A 13,922-nucleotide genomic window follows, 5' to 3' on the forward strand; every position below is an offset into this window, starting at 1 on the left:
CTGGACCTCCAGGCTGAAGTCTAGCCCACACCCTAAATGACCACACAGAGAATGGCAGGTGCTCCTTAATAAAAGGCTCCCTTAGGCAACCAAAGCTAAGGAAGACTTCACAAGTGTGCCAGGGCAACTGATGCCAGTCACCAGCTCCCCTCCCCCCATTTCTTTCTTCTTCTTTTTAATTTTACAGTTGGGGAGGGCAGCAAAGTATGTACATGCTCACTTTGTTATTTTTACTTTAAAAATTACTATCCTTTTCGCCAACAAAATGGCCTTGATTTTCAAGTATGCCTATTTACACATTGCAAACTTAAAACACTGCTAACTTGTGCTTTTTCTCAAAGCAGATCAAAGCTGGTTGGGAGTGGGCGGAATACATCAGAATGCAGTATTCCCTAAGAAATGACTGGACAAATAATGCTGTGTGTATACCACTTCCCAAACCAGCATTGGGCATGAACTGGATGCAAAGCAAACGGGATGCAGAGCAAGCAAGAGTATGCACACAGTCTGGAGGTGTCTAGCACCAGGGCAGCCAAAGCAAAACCCATTTTATTCCTCTAGTCATGATGGTAAACGGATTTATGATTGTGTTATGATATGCAACTGTAGGCACTCAGAGTCTTTCTTTCTACCTACCTACCTACTCTTTTTTGTTTGTGTTTTGCTTTTGCATCAGGAATGTAGACACAGTTGTAAAGTATGGAATGAGACGTATGGAAAGGCAGGGTGCAAGGGAAGAGAAGGGATATGCTAATGGATGTGTACATACCATACATTTAAAGGACATTTAATGCACATTATTTCTCCCAAAGAATTCTGGAAACTGCAGTTTACCCCTCACAGATCTACTAGTCTCAGCGTCCTTAACAAACGACAGTTCCCAGTTCACTTATTCAACCAAGGTGGTTTAGTAAACCATAAATTGATATTGTAAAACCTAGATCAGTAAACATTACTATAAAAGCAGCACCAAAAGAGAAGAATGAACAAACCATTTATAAATACTTAAAATCTTGACCAGATAAATATGTCGCAGTTGCCTGTCTAAGAACCATCAGAGGTGGGGCAAGTCAAACTTTCCTCAGGAGAGCGTTCTACCACTGGGATGCCACCACTGAAAATGCTCTGTCTTGTACCACTGCCAACTGTGACTCCCTTGGGAACACAAAATCAGCAGGCCCTTGTGTGACAACCAAAGCTGACATATTATTCAATCAATTCAGTTGCCTTCCAGAGCATGTAAGATGGCTTCTTTGCCTAGCCTCAGCTGAGCCTCCACCCATCTGGGAGAAAGGCACAGAGATTTAGGGTCACCGTAAAATAATTTGTTATGTTTCCATCAGTCAGCAGCTTTTATAGCAAAGTATGAAGCATATAAAGTAATGATATTTGTGCTCCTTGCGCAATGGAGAAAGCCAAGTTTCAGAAAGGCAGAAGAATGAGCTCTTCTGCTTTCTGTAGTTGGGGTGGTGGTGAAAATTCAAGAAGGTTCAGCTTCCCATTCTCTTTGCAGAAACCACCCTGCAAAGGATTTCCAGAAACCACCCTGCAAAGGATTTCCATTGCTGGGAAGCCCACTTCTCTTCTAGCTTGCTTTTGAAATATTATTGTTAATAAAAAGCTCCCTTAGGCAACCAAAGCTAAGGAAGACTTCACAAGTTATTTCCAAGCATGAGCAGGCATTTCACAACATTATACAAATATGCTCGAGTGGAAGGTGACTGCGCTTTCCCTCAGACTTGCAGGATATTACAACACCCAGTAGGATGTCTGCCTCACAGTCTACAGTCTTGGTTAAGATCAGTCTCCAGGTAGCTCTATGAAGGAGAAGACTTCTCTCTCAATGGTCTCAAAAGAACCTTTGTTTTTAAGGTGGTGCACTTAAGCATAGGGCTTTTGTGTAAGGGCCATCTTCCTACGTTCGCTCTCCTTTCTGAGCCTCATAACAACTCACAGGGAACCATTTTGGGTTTTGTCAGGTATATGTGTATCTGGAGTGGGGACCTTGTGGCTCTCTAGATGTTGCTGAACTGTAACGTCCACCATCCCTGACCATTGTCTATGTTGGTTGATGGCCAGAAAGCCTACAATATCCACACTCTCAACCTGAGTTTCCCAAAGTGGTCCATATCGATCCTCTGTGGTTGATGGGACGATGAAGTGGGTGGTGAATAAAGACCTGGAGTTCCAAAGGGAGTCCAAAAGAGCTTGATGGGGAAGGAAGTTTACAAGAGCAAACAATTTAATTAGGAACTATGAGCACCAGAAGTAAAGGTCATTGGCATGTACAGAGTGCACCCCCCCTTCCCGATAAGAAACCTCTGTATGGTTTTGTTATCATTTTCACTATTTTTGCTTCCTTATTTATTATATATTTTTTATGATTCCTATTAATGCTGATTGGGGATTAAAACATGATTATATAGTGATATTTATTGACTTTCTTTCATTTACATTCCTAAGAATTTGGGTTGGTGTCAACAACAGCTTTGCAAGCTCATCCAGGGGTCAGTGAACTCAGAAGTTTGTAAAAACCCTGTTCGTAACATTTATTCAACTTACTAGATTTCACAGGCACTGTAGTTCTCTAATGTTTATGGATGGCAGCAAGATGGCATTGGGACCTAATGCTTTTGCAGGGCTTAAAGGATCCTCACGCACCCTGACAGTTCTGCAAATGCTGCATTGAGTCTTCCCTAGAGCACAGCTGATTTTAGCTGCTTAAAGGAGCTATCAGTGTGCCATATTTCGGTTCTGGTGTGAATACCTTGCAGGCGCAATGCGACAGTATCAGCCCAGCACCATGTTAAAAACTGCTTCTGGCTACATGTCAGCAGTAAAATAAAATAAAAAGCTACACCAACAAGCAGTAGCATGTGCTTCCCAGATGCCTCAAATATTTGGATATCGCCTAGGCCCTAGAAAGATTGCAACAGCTCCAATCACCGCTCTAAAATTTGGTCGGGAGGAAAAGAAAAGATGAAGTACATGCTGTTCTAAAAAGATCACTAGCAAACACTCCCAGATATCTTTCCCCCTGAAATATGTTCCCCTAAAGGCCTTTGCATATGAAAAATTAATAATGCTTTCATGTTATTATAAAGCACCTGAAGTTTCATTATTATATCTGACAGAACAGCAGGTGTTAACAGCTGGAAAGAACGAGAGTGTGGGGAGCTGAAAGGAACCAGATGTGGCATTCGCTTGGGTTTTGATATTTATTTGAATAGGCCTTCAACTAATGTGCTCAGTTTTGAAAGATCTCCTACCAGCTTTTGTTGGTTCCCTAATGCAGGGCATCAAATTGTATCCTTCCCCGCTAACTCTTTTTTATTGTACTTCCGCTTGTAAAAACTACATTTGTTAATCTCTCGGGGAAACAGCATTTCTCAGATAGCAAACTCAGGGGGCCATTGGAAAGCGATTCCAGCCAGTAGCTTCGTCAAGAAATGCCTACACACAGAAGGGTCCAGCGTGAGACTGGGTACCAACTGCCTTTGCCCTTGCATGGAAATGACGACAGCCAGGTCACATCCACCACCTCCTACACTTAAAGGGCATTTAATGCCACTTTAACAACCATACCTTCCCCCTCAGAGAATCCAGGGAACTGTAGCTTACTCCTCACAGAGCTATGATTCCTAGCACTCTGAACAAACTACAGTTTCCAGGATTTTAGAGGAAGGCATGAGACTGTTGAGAGTTGGATAAGAGTGCTTTAAACGCATAAACTGCCCCATGAGCCTCAAGTGAAGGGTGTATATTAATTTGATAGATTGATTTTGGGGGTCTTTTTCTTGCTGGGTTTTTTTTTGGTATATTTTTAATTAAGTTTTCATATTTTACATTTTAGAACATTCATTTGAACAACCTTAAAATACTGACTTTCCTTCTCCTCCTTCATGGTTCAATTTGCATGCCATTGATCCCTGCATATTTTACATCAACTAAGCAATTTAGTATTCCATTTTTACATCCATCAAAACTTATTCACACTGTTGAATTTATCTTAATGCTGCCAACGTTTTCAAATGTACACAATTTTCACCCATATATTCATTACACATTTTCCAATCTTCTTTAAACATATAATATTCTTGTTCTCTTATTCCATAAGTTAAGTTTGAAAGCTGCGCGTAGTCCATCAGATTAAGTTGCCATTCTTCTTTAATTGGGACCTCACTCGTTTTCCATTTTTGGGCTAACAAACCCAGGCCACAGTAGTAGCACACATAAATGGCCTTTTTTTTTTACACCTGGGAATTTCCATCTGAATTAATTAATTAAGCATACAGAATGGATATTAAGACAGTCCAGGAGGGCAGGAGAAATGGTTATGACTTATGGGAGGAGCAAAACCCCCTCTGGGCCAAATATGACCAAGGGGTTCCCCCAGTGGAATCCACATGGTAGACTTCTACTACCACAATGGGGCTTTCCCCGCACCTTCGTGCTTACCCCATGCTGATGGAATTTGGCTGTGATCTGGGATGGGGTGGGTAGGGGTTTCATAAGAGTCCCCAGACCAGTGCACAAGGGCGGGGGAGGCAAGAGGGGAGATTGTTCCATAGGACAAGCAGAAATGTTTGTGCTGACGCAACATTTGGAAAAGCATAACTCCCATTGGGTTGCATTTCTCTCGTTGGGTTTTATATATGCAGGAATGGGGTTCCTGAACATGTAGCATCCCAACCCCACTTGAAGGTATATCTTGGATAAGGATTAACATTTATATCTACCGATTTAGCCAGTTGTTGAAAGAAAGAAAAATCCAAAAACCCAAACCTTAGCAATCTTAGCAATGGCTTCCCTGTTTATCTATTCTCTCTCTCTCTCTCTCCCCGCCCCCCCGTGTGTGTGTGTGTGTGTCGTGGAAATGTTTTTTATGTGGTTTTACAAATATGCAATTATAATCATAACACAACACACATCCATAATTAAAAGATTCCTCTGAATCTCTGCACTTCCCACCTTCTCCTCCATGGGTTCTGTTGTTAAATCTTTTCTACTGCATCTTTTTCAGTAATCCATGTTGTTGTTGTTTTTTAAAAAAATCCAATATCTCCATAGTACTCGTTACATTACAAGTGTTACTGCAATCCTGCTAATGTTTTCATCTGCTTACAGTGGTCCTCAAGATAAATTATTAAAAAAATTCCCCATTCCTTGTTGAAGTTTCGGTCTTCTTGGTTCCTGAGCTTCCCGGTCAATTGTGCCATTTCGGCATGGTACAACAGTTCAATCTGCCATTCTTCTCTGGTAGATACTTTTATCTTCTTTCCATCTCTTGCTTATCTAGTCTCATGGTGCAGTTGTGCCTCTGCTTTGCATCACTGGACAACCCTGCTTATTTTGTCCTAAGCCTAACCATTTCCTATAATATGTAGCCCTGCCTGGTCTCTGCATGTTTGCTCCAGGAGAGGGATGAGAAAGCTCCAGCAAAATGGCTGGACCTCGGGACCTAAGGCTGTACCTGCCTTAGGTACAACTCATACCATCTGCACAGGCAGAGGAAAGCACCACAGCACCACATTGCGCACAATTTCAGCTGGCCCTGTATGGCAGGAAGCTCCTTTGTGGCCACACCCAGTGAGAGAGAGAGAGAGAGAGAGAGAGAGAGAGAGAGAGAGAGAGATGGTCCATTGTAACGCCCCTCCTCCACCCCCTCCCGAAGCTCTGAATGGAAGTAGGTGGATCTGGCTCATTGACTTCCCCTTCTCCAGAAAACAAATGAAGAAGGCAGCAGATGGTTTCTTTGCAATAATTCCACATATGAGTAAAATGTGGGTGTTTTGCTTTCCACGTTTCTCGTTCTGTACAAAATTCATATAAGGCGGTAAGTCTGTGTGTGTGTGAACCGGAACCAGAATTGATGGTGAGTGAATTTGGGTATGATATGACAGGGGCCATGTTGTAAGATAACAGATCCTTTTTTGCAGAAGAAAGAAGCAAAACACAATAAGCACAGTTCCTGCTATTCAATTAATTTCCATGAGAAAGTCCTGTTCATAAAGGGAAGAAATTCTCCAGGACAGATGGCGCTTCGCTTTCAATATCGCTGCTCAGAGCAGGGTAATCTTTGATACTGCGGCAATAAAACGGCTCCTTCGCTGTAAACAGAGTAACTGCGATTCTTATTTACAAAATCAATCAAGGCTTATTAAGGTTCAAAGCAGCCCTTAACCCCCAGCGTCTTAAAAAATGGCAGCCATTTCCCTGATAATTCAGCTGTCAATTATCTACTGCAATTTGTGCATGTCCCTGTCTAACTACATTACATTTTGCAAAACGTTGCTATGGGGCCCTTGCTAACCCCCAGAAAGAAGCTGCAGAAATCTGCCATCTCGGAGATCCTTTGTCTTCCGTGCCTTTAATTTCTTTTCTTTTTTTATTGTTGCCAACTTCTTAACTCGCTCAGTTCCTAACCTGCACATCGATCAGCAACTGCGCCTGCAGAAATCAAACAGGTGAAGCGTTTCCAATGGCTGGTTCTCTGGTATCAGACTACTTACAGCTTTGCAACTTTCCAACCTACCTGCAGCAACTTCTGTTCCAGCACAAACTGCACCAGGCCAAGCGGGGAAGTTGCTTTTTAAATCAGGATCACAGTGTAGGGAGGAAGGTGCGATGCTTCTTCTCTGGAACCAAAGCCCCAGTCCTGAAAGGTAGTCTCCCACCCATTCAATTTCTCCTTAAAAGACATGAAATGCAAGCATACATTTCTCGTATCATCTTGCTTGGCCCTGAATATATTAGTTGCAAACCAAAGTTTTTTTCTTTTTACAAATATTGCAAAGTCTAGAAAGTTATTGCACTCCCATGCTGAAGTAAAACTGCTTATTTTCCCAAATAGAATTTAGAATAATAATATAATATGATAAATAATGAATAATATAATGAATAATAATAGTAATAAACACCTTCTTTGTTTTAATTGTACTGGATGAATGAAGGGGAAAATCTTATCAATCCTGGGATTTCCCCCCTGAATGTATGAGTTGAAAAGGTACATACAAGCTTGTTTTCAAATGAGCATTACCTACATGGCAGAAGCCACTATTTGATACTACAGTGGTACCTCGGGTTAAGTACTTAATTCGTTCTGGAGGTCCATTCTTAACCTGAAACTGTTCTTAACCTGAGGTACCACTTTAGCTAATGGGGCCTTCCGCTGCCTCCGTGCCACTGCCACATGATTTCTGTTCTCATCCTGAAGCAAAGTTCTTAACCTGAGGTACTATTTCTGGGTTAGCGGAGTCTGTAACCTGAAGCATCTGTAACCTGAAGTGTCTGTAACCTGAAGTGTCTGTAACCCGAGGTACCATTGTAGCTGAAATAGCAAGAGTTACTGAGCTTGGCATTGTGACAAAAATGGCTTTGAAAACTCTTCTTTAAAATTTGTCAAATAGGGAACCAAACCTGCATGATTTCCCTTCACTTGGATGTAGTAGAACTTTTGGAAGTTGTTTATTATTTTCTGAATGTATAGTAGTTCAATGTGATTTACAAATATACATTAAAACTGAGATAAAACTAAAAGAGTAAAAGCCAAACTTACTTACTTTTGCACTTGCCTTGCTTTTCAGTTGGCCAAGAGATGTTTGTGAGTTTCCTTTAACCTTATTCTACAGATCATTTCGCCAGTGGTCAGCTTTCTCAAGTGTCTGTGCTTCAAGGCATGGGTAGGCAAACTAAGGCACGAGGGCCGGATCCGGCCCAATCGCCTTCTCAATCCGTCCCGCGAACGGTCTGGGAATCAGCATGTTTTTACATGAGCAGAATGTGCCCTTTTATTTAAATTGGTGAAATATACTCAGAGTCGCAAAGTGATTTCATGCTCTTTATTCAGCTCATAGTGGTGAGGAGGAATGAATGAATGTCCCCTCAAAGTATCTGCTTTATATACATTATTTACACAATGGGCTGCACATGATTGGCTAATTCTGGAATTCTACTGTAAGCCAATCAGGTTGTGGTTTCACTTCTATCTGGAGCAGGATTGGGTGGTTCCTGCCAACCAATCATACTGCTGCATTGTTCTAGGACAAATCAGACTGCTGCAGTTTGGATCCTATTCAACTCAGTACATAACAATTGGGTTATTTGTGGGCCATAGGAATTCGTTCACCCCCCCCCCAAAAAAAATATAGTCCGGCCCCCCACAAAGTCTGAAGGACAGTGGACCGGCTCCCTGCTGAAAAAGTTTGCTGACGCCTATTATAAGGCAACACCTCCTATGACTCTTTTTCAGACCAGGAAGCATTGGCAGTCAAGGAAATGGCAGAGTGATGGAGCAACATTTACAAGAAAAAAACACACACTCATAACTATAAGGTACGGTAAACTCAATATCTCACATTGACTTAAATTCTAAAGAATTTCTGAAATGCCCAGGTAATTGAGGCAGAAAAAATGGACATTTTTTCCCTCAGAGGAATAAAACTTTTCAGAAATTGGAGGATAGATTTTGGCACACTGGGGGAGAGGATCAGCAAGAGAGAGGGATGCTTAATTCTTTCACACATAATTTATCTACACAACACCCCACCTCAATCAACCTGCTTTTCCAGTCAAGGAGAAAAAGAAATGAGCAATGCTAAAGCAGGAAAGGGTCTGCCTCTAACCTCAGCCTCTGACTTTTAATGAGGATAAAAAATTAAGATGAATTATGGAATTGCCCAACTTGTGCAATTTGGTCTACACACCTTTATAGTTCCAGAATGTGAACAACAAGCTATGACCTGTAATTAGCATCTTTGTTATTTTATGCTGCGTTGGAATGTTTTAATTTCTTACTCTCTGTGCCTTTGGGTAAAAAAGGCACCAGAGTCAATTAGCTGACCGGCCAACTCACTTTATGCTTATTTATGTACTTGCTCTGTTCATCTTCTCTTCCATTTCAGACATTTGTAGAAGTATACCCTTAAAGGAAACTGTCCTTAGGATTTTTCTCCCCTATAGCAGCGTGAGAAACACCACAGAATGTGCCTCTAAGTAACACAAAAGAAATATTTCTTTGCCCAAAGATACTTGCCCCTTCCTTGCATCCCGAGAGGGTTTTGCCTTCCTTCGCCATAATTTATTGCACACTGTCTCAGACTCTGCAGAAGTTTCATGAGGAAAACTTTTTACCATGAACAGCTACTACCCCTGAGAATACACTGACTTTATGGCAGCATTAGGTATCCCTGTCACCAGGATATACTGCCGAGAAGAATACATTTTAAAGATGGCAATATGCCATTCACTATCTATTTAATTCTTTTGGATTCTTAAATGGACTTATTCCCATGGCACCATTCTACCATAGTCCCCTTTCTAGCTATGGTACTTCAAGGGAGTCAAAAGGCTAAGGACATTTTTACAGGTAAGGTTAGGAACATTCTTTTAGTGTAGCACGTCACCCAAGGTTTTTCATGTAGGAGAGGCAGTGGTAGAGATGTGTGCTTTAAAAAACTATATATAAGCTACAGTCTTCATCCAAACCACCTTATGTGAACATGCTAGATTGAAGCAGGGCTTGTGAGAAGAGTCAAAAATCTTTGGCTGTTGACTGAAATCACATCCAACTTGCCTGCTTTGAAAAAAGCCAGCGCTCAGGGAGAATTCACTTCTAGTGAGATATTGTGCAAGCATCCACCCATATGGAAATGTCGTAGGACAACAGACGCCACGCTCTGCAGTCCCATACTTACTAGATGGATCTGCAATCACATATGTTGCTAACGACTTGGCACCACTACATAAAAAAATGTTCAGTACAAATCACAGAGAGAACAAACTTCCTCCAGGTTTAAAATTGGACAAAAATGTTAAGTTTCTACAATTCAACATGACCCAGATCCTTTTATCTAGCTACTTTGCTAGCACAGTAATTGCTCAGAACCTTTAAAAAATGGAAACAATTGCAGTGGTTGCCATACTAAATGTGACGTCTCAGCATATTTCCAACAAAGCTGTTTTAAACTACACAAAGAACTTCATGGATAATTGCTTAAGAAAGACAACACTGGTATAGCATAATGGCTGAAAGTGTGACCTGTGGCCCCTAAGTCTCTAATTCAGGGACTGCTAACTAGTAGCCCTACAGATGTTGCTGGAACTCCAGCTCCCATCAGCCTCAACCAGCACGGCTAATGGTCAGGGAAGATGGGAGTTGTATACAGGTACACCAAACTAGAACTGCTGTCAATTCAAGGTTGCCTCAGCCATCACTTCATGAGCCCGCCTGCCTCCTCAGGCTTCACCCTCACATTTGAACTGCAACATGGGAGTGGCAATACTGACCCGTCTGAAAGGACTGTATTGCTATTCCATATATAACTTATTTGAAGCCCTTCAATGCTACAATAAACAAAATAACTGGAAATTAAATTATCTCAAAACAAACTAATTACGACTCTGTTCGTCAGGAAGAGGAAAGTAATTTTATTATATGAAATTGTCCCGATGCTCTTCGTTCTTCCCTTTTCAATGTACCTTTTTTTTTAGTTAGTTTTGTTTCTTCACTTAATTCTCTCACCTCCACTGCCCTCACCATAGTTGGACGGGTTTGGATCTTTAAAGGGCCCATCGTGCTGCAATCATCTTGACTCATGGCAATTTCTGATTTATGTGTATTAACGGGCTTGTTTCCTTGTAGCATTTCCACAGGTGTTCCATAACCATTAAGGCGCTCCAACAGCCAGCATTCTAATTTGATCTTTGAAACAGGATAATTATCAATTATTGCTTCTTGAAAAATGAAAAAGAAACTGGTTCAACGAGGCTGTAATTATATTTAATACATGTTTTGCTTTTAACAGCAATTTGAAGTAAACATCGTCAACCTTTACAATTCACAACTAGTGAAGAGTTTATAGTGCTTATAAAGTTGTATCTAAAATATATCTTAGTCATCCTCTACAGAACATTTTGAAGACAGTCTAATATTATAATTACACATTATACAGTAGCTGCTTCTTCCCACCACTGTAATTAAGGCATTCCCATTACAAACCTCTCCTCCCAAAACTCTAGTACTGGCTAGTAGGTACATAAAAATCAACGCATGTTTTGTTAAACGAAAAGCTACTCATCAACAGAAAAGCAGTAGTCCACAAGAATGACTTTGGGGTGACTTTGCATCACTGGCTTAAAGACATGGAAGAGTCACTGAACTTATTCCAAGTGGCATTTTCAAACTGACCATGTGTTATCTATCACTGACTGACAAACAGTGCAAGGCATGGCATACAAGGATGCCTGGTGAGTAGTTACGATATACAAAAGGTTTTATTCTGCATCTTCACGTTAATATACAAAGGATGAGATAAATATATGAAGATGTATGTAAGATTTAACACCACATTTGTACTTCTTCAGCAAGGTGAATGAAAACTGTTTTCTTCCCCTCGTTACAGCTGGGTGCAAAGAACACGTGACACAGAAGCAAGCAAGATTTGTAAGTGGCAAATCTGTTAAGTCCTCCAAAGTTTGCAGAGTCTGTTACAGAAAACAGTGGTATTCATAACATTCAATTAACATAGCCATGAACAGCCATCTTTTTTAGCTATTACATGCCGTATTGTGAACTGAGGTACCACACAATTGCTCTCCGTGCCTTCATAATTCTTTTCACATTTCGTGTCAACTAGATTTAAAAGCAACAACTGTGGGAAACGAGAGACCTGCTATACTCCCAAGACCATCTACTCCCAACAAGAGTTGCCCTAGACTATACATGTGAAACAGAAGGTGATTCTGCTGATATGCTCCAAGCTCACCTGTCTATGGGAAGGCCCTGGAGAATACAAGCAATGACTAGAAACTTCTAAGTAAGAGATCTCTTGTACAGTTCACGTAAAAAGCTCCACACATCTTACTGGTCTGTTGCCTAATTTAGTCACTCTATTGTTTTCCAAGGGCCAAATTGCCAGATTTAAGCCTTCAAAATATACTCATGCCACAATTTTAATGAACACTTTAAACAGTTGGGTTGAACCATAAATATTAATCAGCAGGATCACGGATGCACTTACAAGCTATGCTGGAATACTAAGCTCTCTGTTGACTTAATTTTAAGGTATCTCCACAATCCCAAGTGACATTTGTACCATTCAAGGAAATGCTTCAAAATTAAATCATATAAATATACACAAAGTGTTTGCATTTCAGTGTGGGGAAGGGCATATAAGGAGATACACTAAGGCGTAAGTGCTTTCTCCGTAACATTAAGTCCATAGGACGACACTGGAAACATTTCAGTGCTGCGGTGGGAAGCTACAACACCAAGTGGGAAGTCTCAGCTACTGATATTTTGCATATTATTTGCTTTTGCGCTTTTTCTTTTCTTTAAGTCTTATTGATTGCACATTTTCCTTCCGACATCTTTTTGTCCCAAGCTTTCATTGCATATTCTTCATATATTAGCATGCAAGCCTTAAAAACGCTGCTTAGTTTGTCTGTTCCACAATTTTTTTTATGAACACAACAATATACATTATTAAAGAAAAATAAAACATTTTGTCTAAACACATCGGTTCTTTGGACCAAGGCCTTTCGAGTCACTGTAACACATTTTCTAAAAAAACCCTTTTACAGAATATTTCTTTTAAAAAGAAAATGTTCTTTAAAAGAATATAAGCAGCTCTCTAAAGCTAAATGAACGACAATAGAAGGAATGAAACTGGTCAAGTTTAGAACAGATTCAACTTATTCTTTTTACTTAGAATCAACTTTAGGGCTTCATTACAAGTAAGGCATTTCTCCCTTCTGCCACACCCCCAACCTCAATGGACACCTCTAATAAGAGTGTGTCAACGTCACATCATACTCTGGCCTTCTTCGAGTCTGTTTAACCAAGCACAATCTAATGCAGGGATGGGAAACCTCTGGCCTGCCAGATGTTGTTGGACTACAAATTCCATCATCCCTGACCACTGTCTACGCTAGCTGGGGCTGATGGAAGCTGGAGTCCAACAACACCTGAAGGGTAAGGGGCTCCCAATCCCTGAACTACTGGGATCCTTTCACGTTTGCTGTAGCATACGGCAATTATCCACTCATCCATTCTTCTCAATGGGGCACGCATAGGAGAAGTTCACAGCAGATTGTGTCTTCTATCATCAGATTGTGTCTTCTATCATCAGAATGCATGTGAGAATCCACGCTTATGCATATAGTGCAAGAGTGAAACTTCCAACAAGTAAACAGAGGCTGATCTCACTGAATTTAAAGAAGTTCTGGTTTTCCTATTTCCACAGCAGATCTATCATCCACAGATGACTTATTTTCAGGTGGTCTCAGTAGCATCACTCCATCTCAGCCATGTCTGCACTCGCAGCAGTGTTACTGCTAGTGTTGCATGAAGAGTCCTACAACAGAATGCACCTATTTACAAAGGAACATGGCAGGCACAGACATCATGACTGCAGCAGAAGCCTCACCTGTACGTATGCAGAATGGTCCAGGTTGGTTTTACATCCAATATACAATCAACCCATGACACAGAACAAGTTGGTTGTGTATAACTGTACCTGACATACAACTAACCTGTTGATTTTTTGGGTAGGGTGGGGTAGGGACAAGTGAAGTCACAGCCTTGAATTATATTTGTGATTTACTGTCCTCAATGCCTTTTCAGGCCACCTTTACATCACTCTGGCATGAATAATAAAATAGAAACACTCTAATAACATTTAATCCCCCAAGTTGTCCAGGGAAAGGTAAAAAAAGGAATGCAACCGAGAGAGAGAGAGAGAGAGAGAGTTTGGTTTGGCACAGGAACATAATGCAAATAAGAGGATGGTATATGGCAAGACTAGCTTACTTTATAAAGTAAAGGCTCCTATCTAAAAACCAACAACTTGTCCAGCATGTTGCATTCCAGCAGAATTTCACACTGATCAGATACCAAGATGCTGGGATTTTCAAGTGAATTA

This window comes from Podarcis raffonei, chromosome 1 (genome assembly GCF_027172205.1).
Source record: "Podarcis raffonei isolate rPodRaf1 chromosome 1, rPodRaf1.pri, whole genome shotgun sequence".
Taxonomy (NCBI): Eukaryota; Metazoa; Chordata; class Lepidosauria; order Squamata; family Lacertidae; genus Podarcis; species Podarcis raffonei.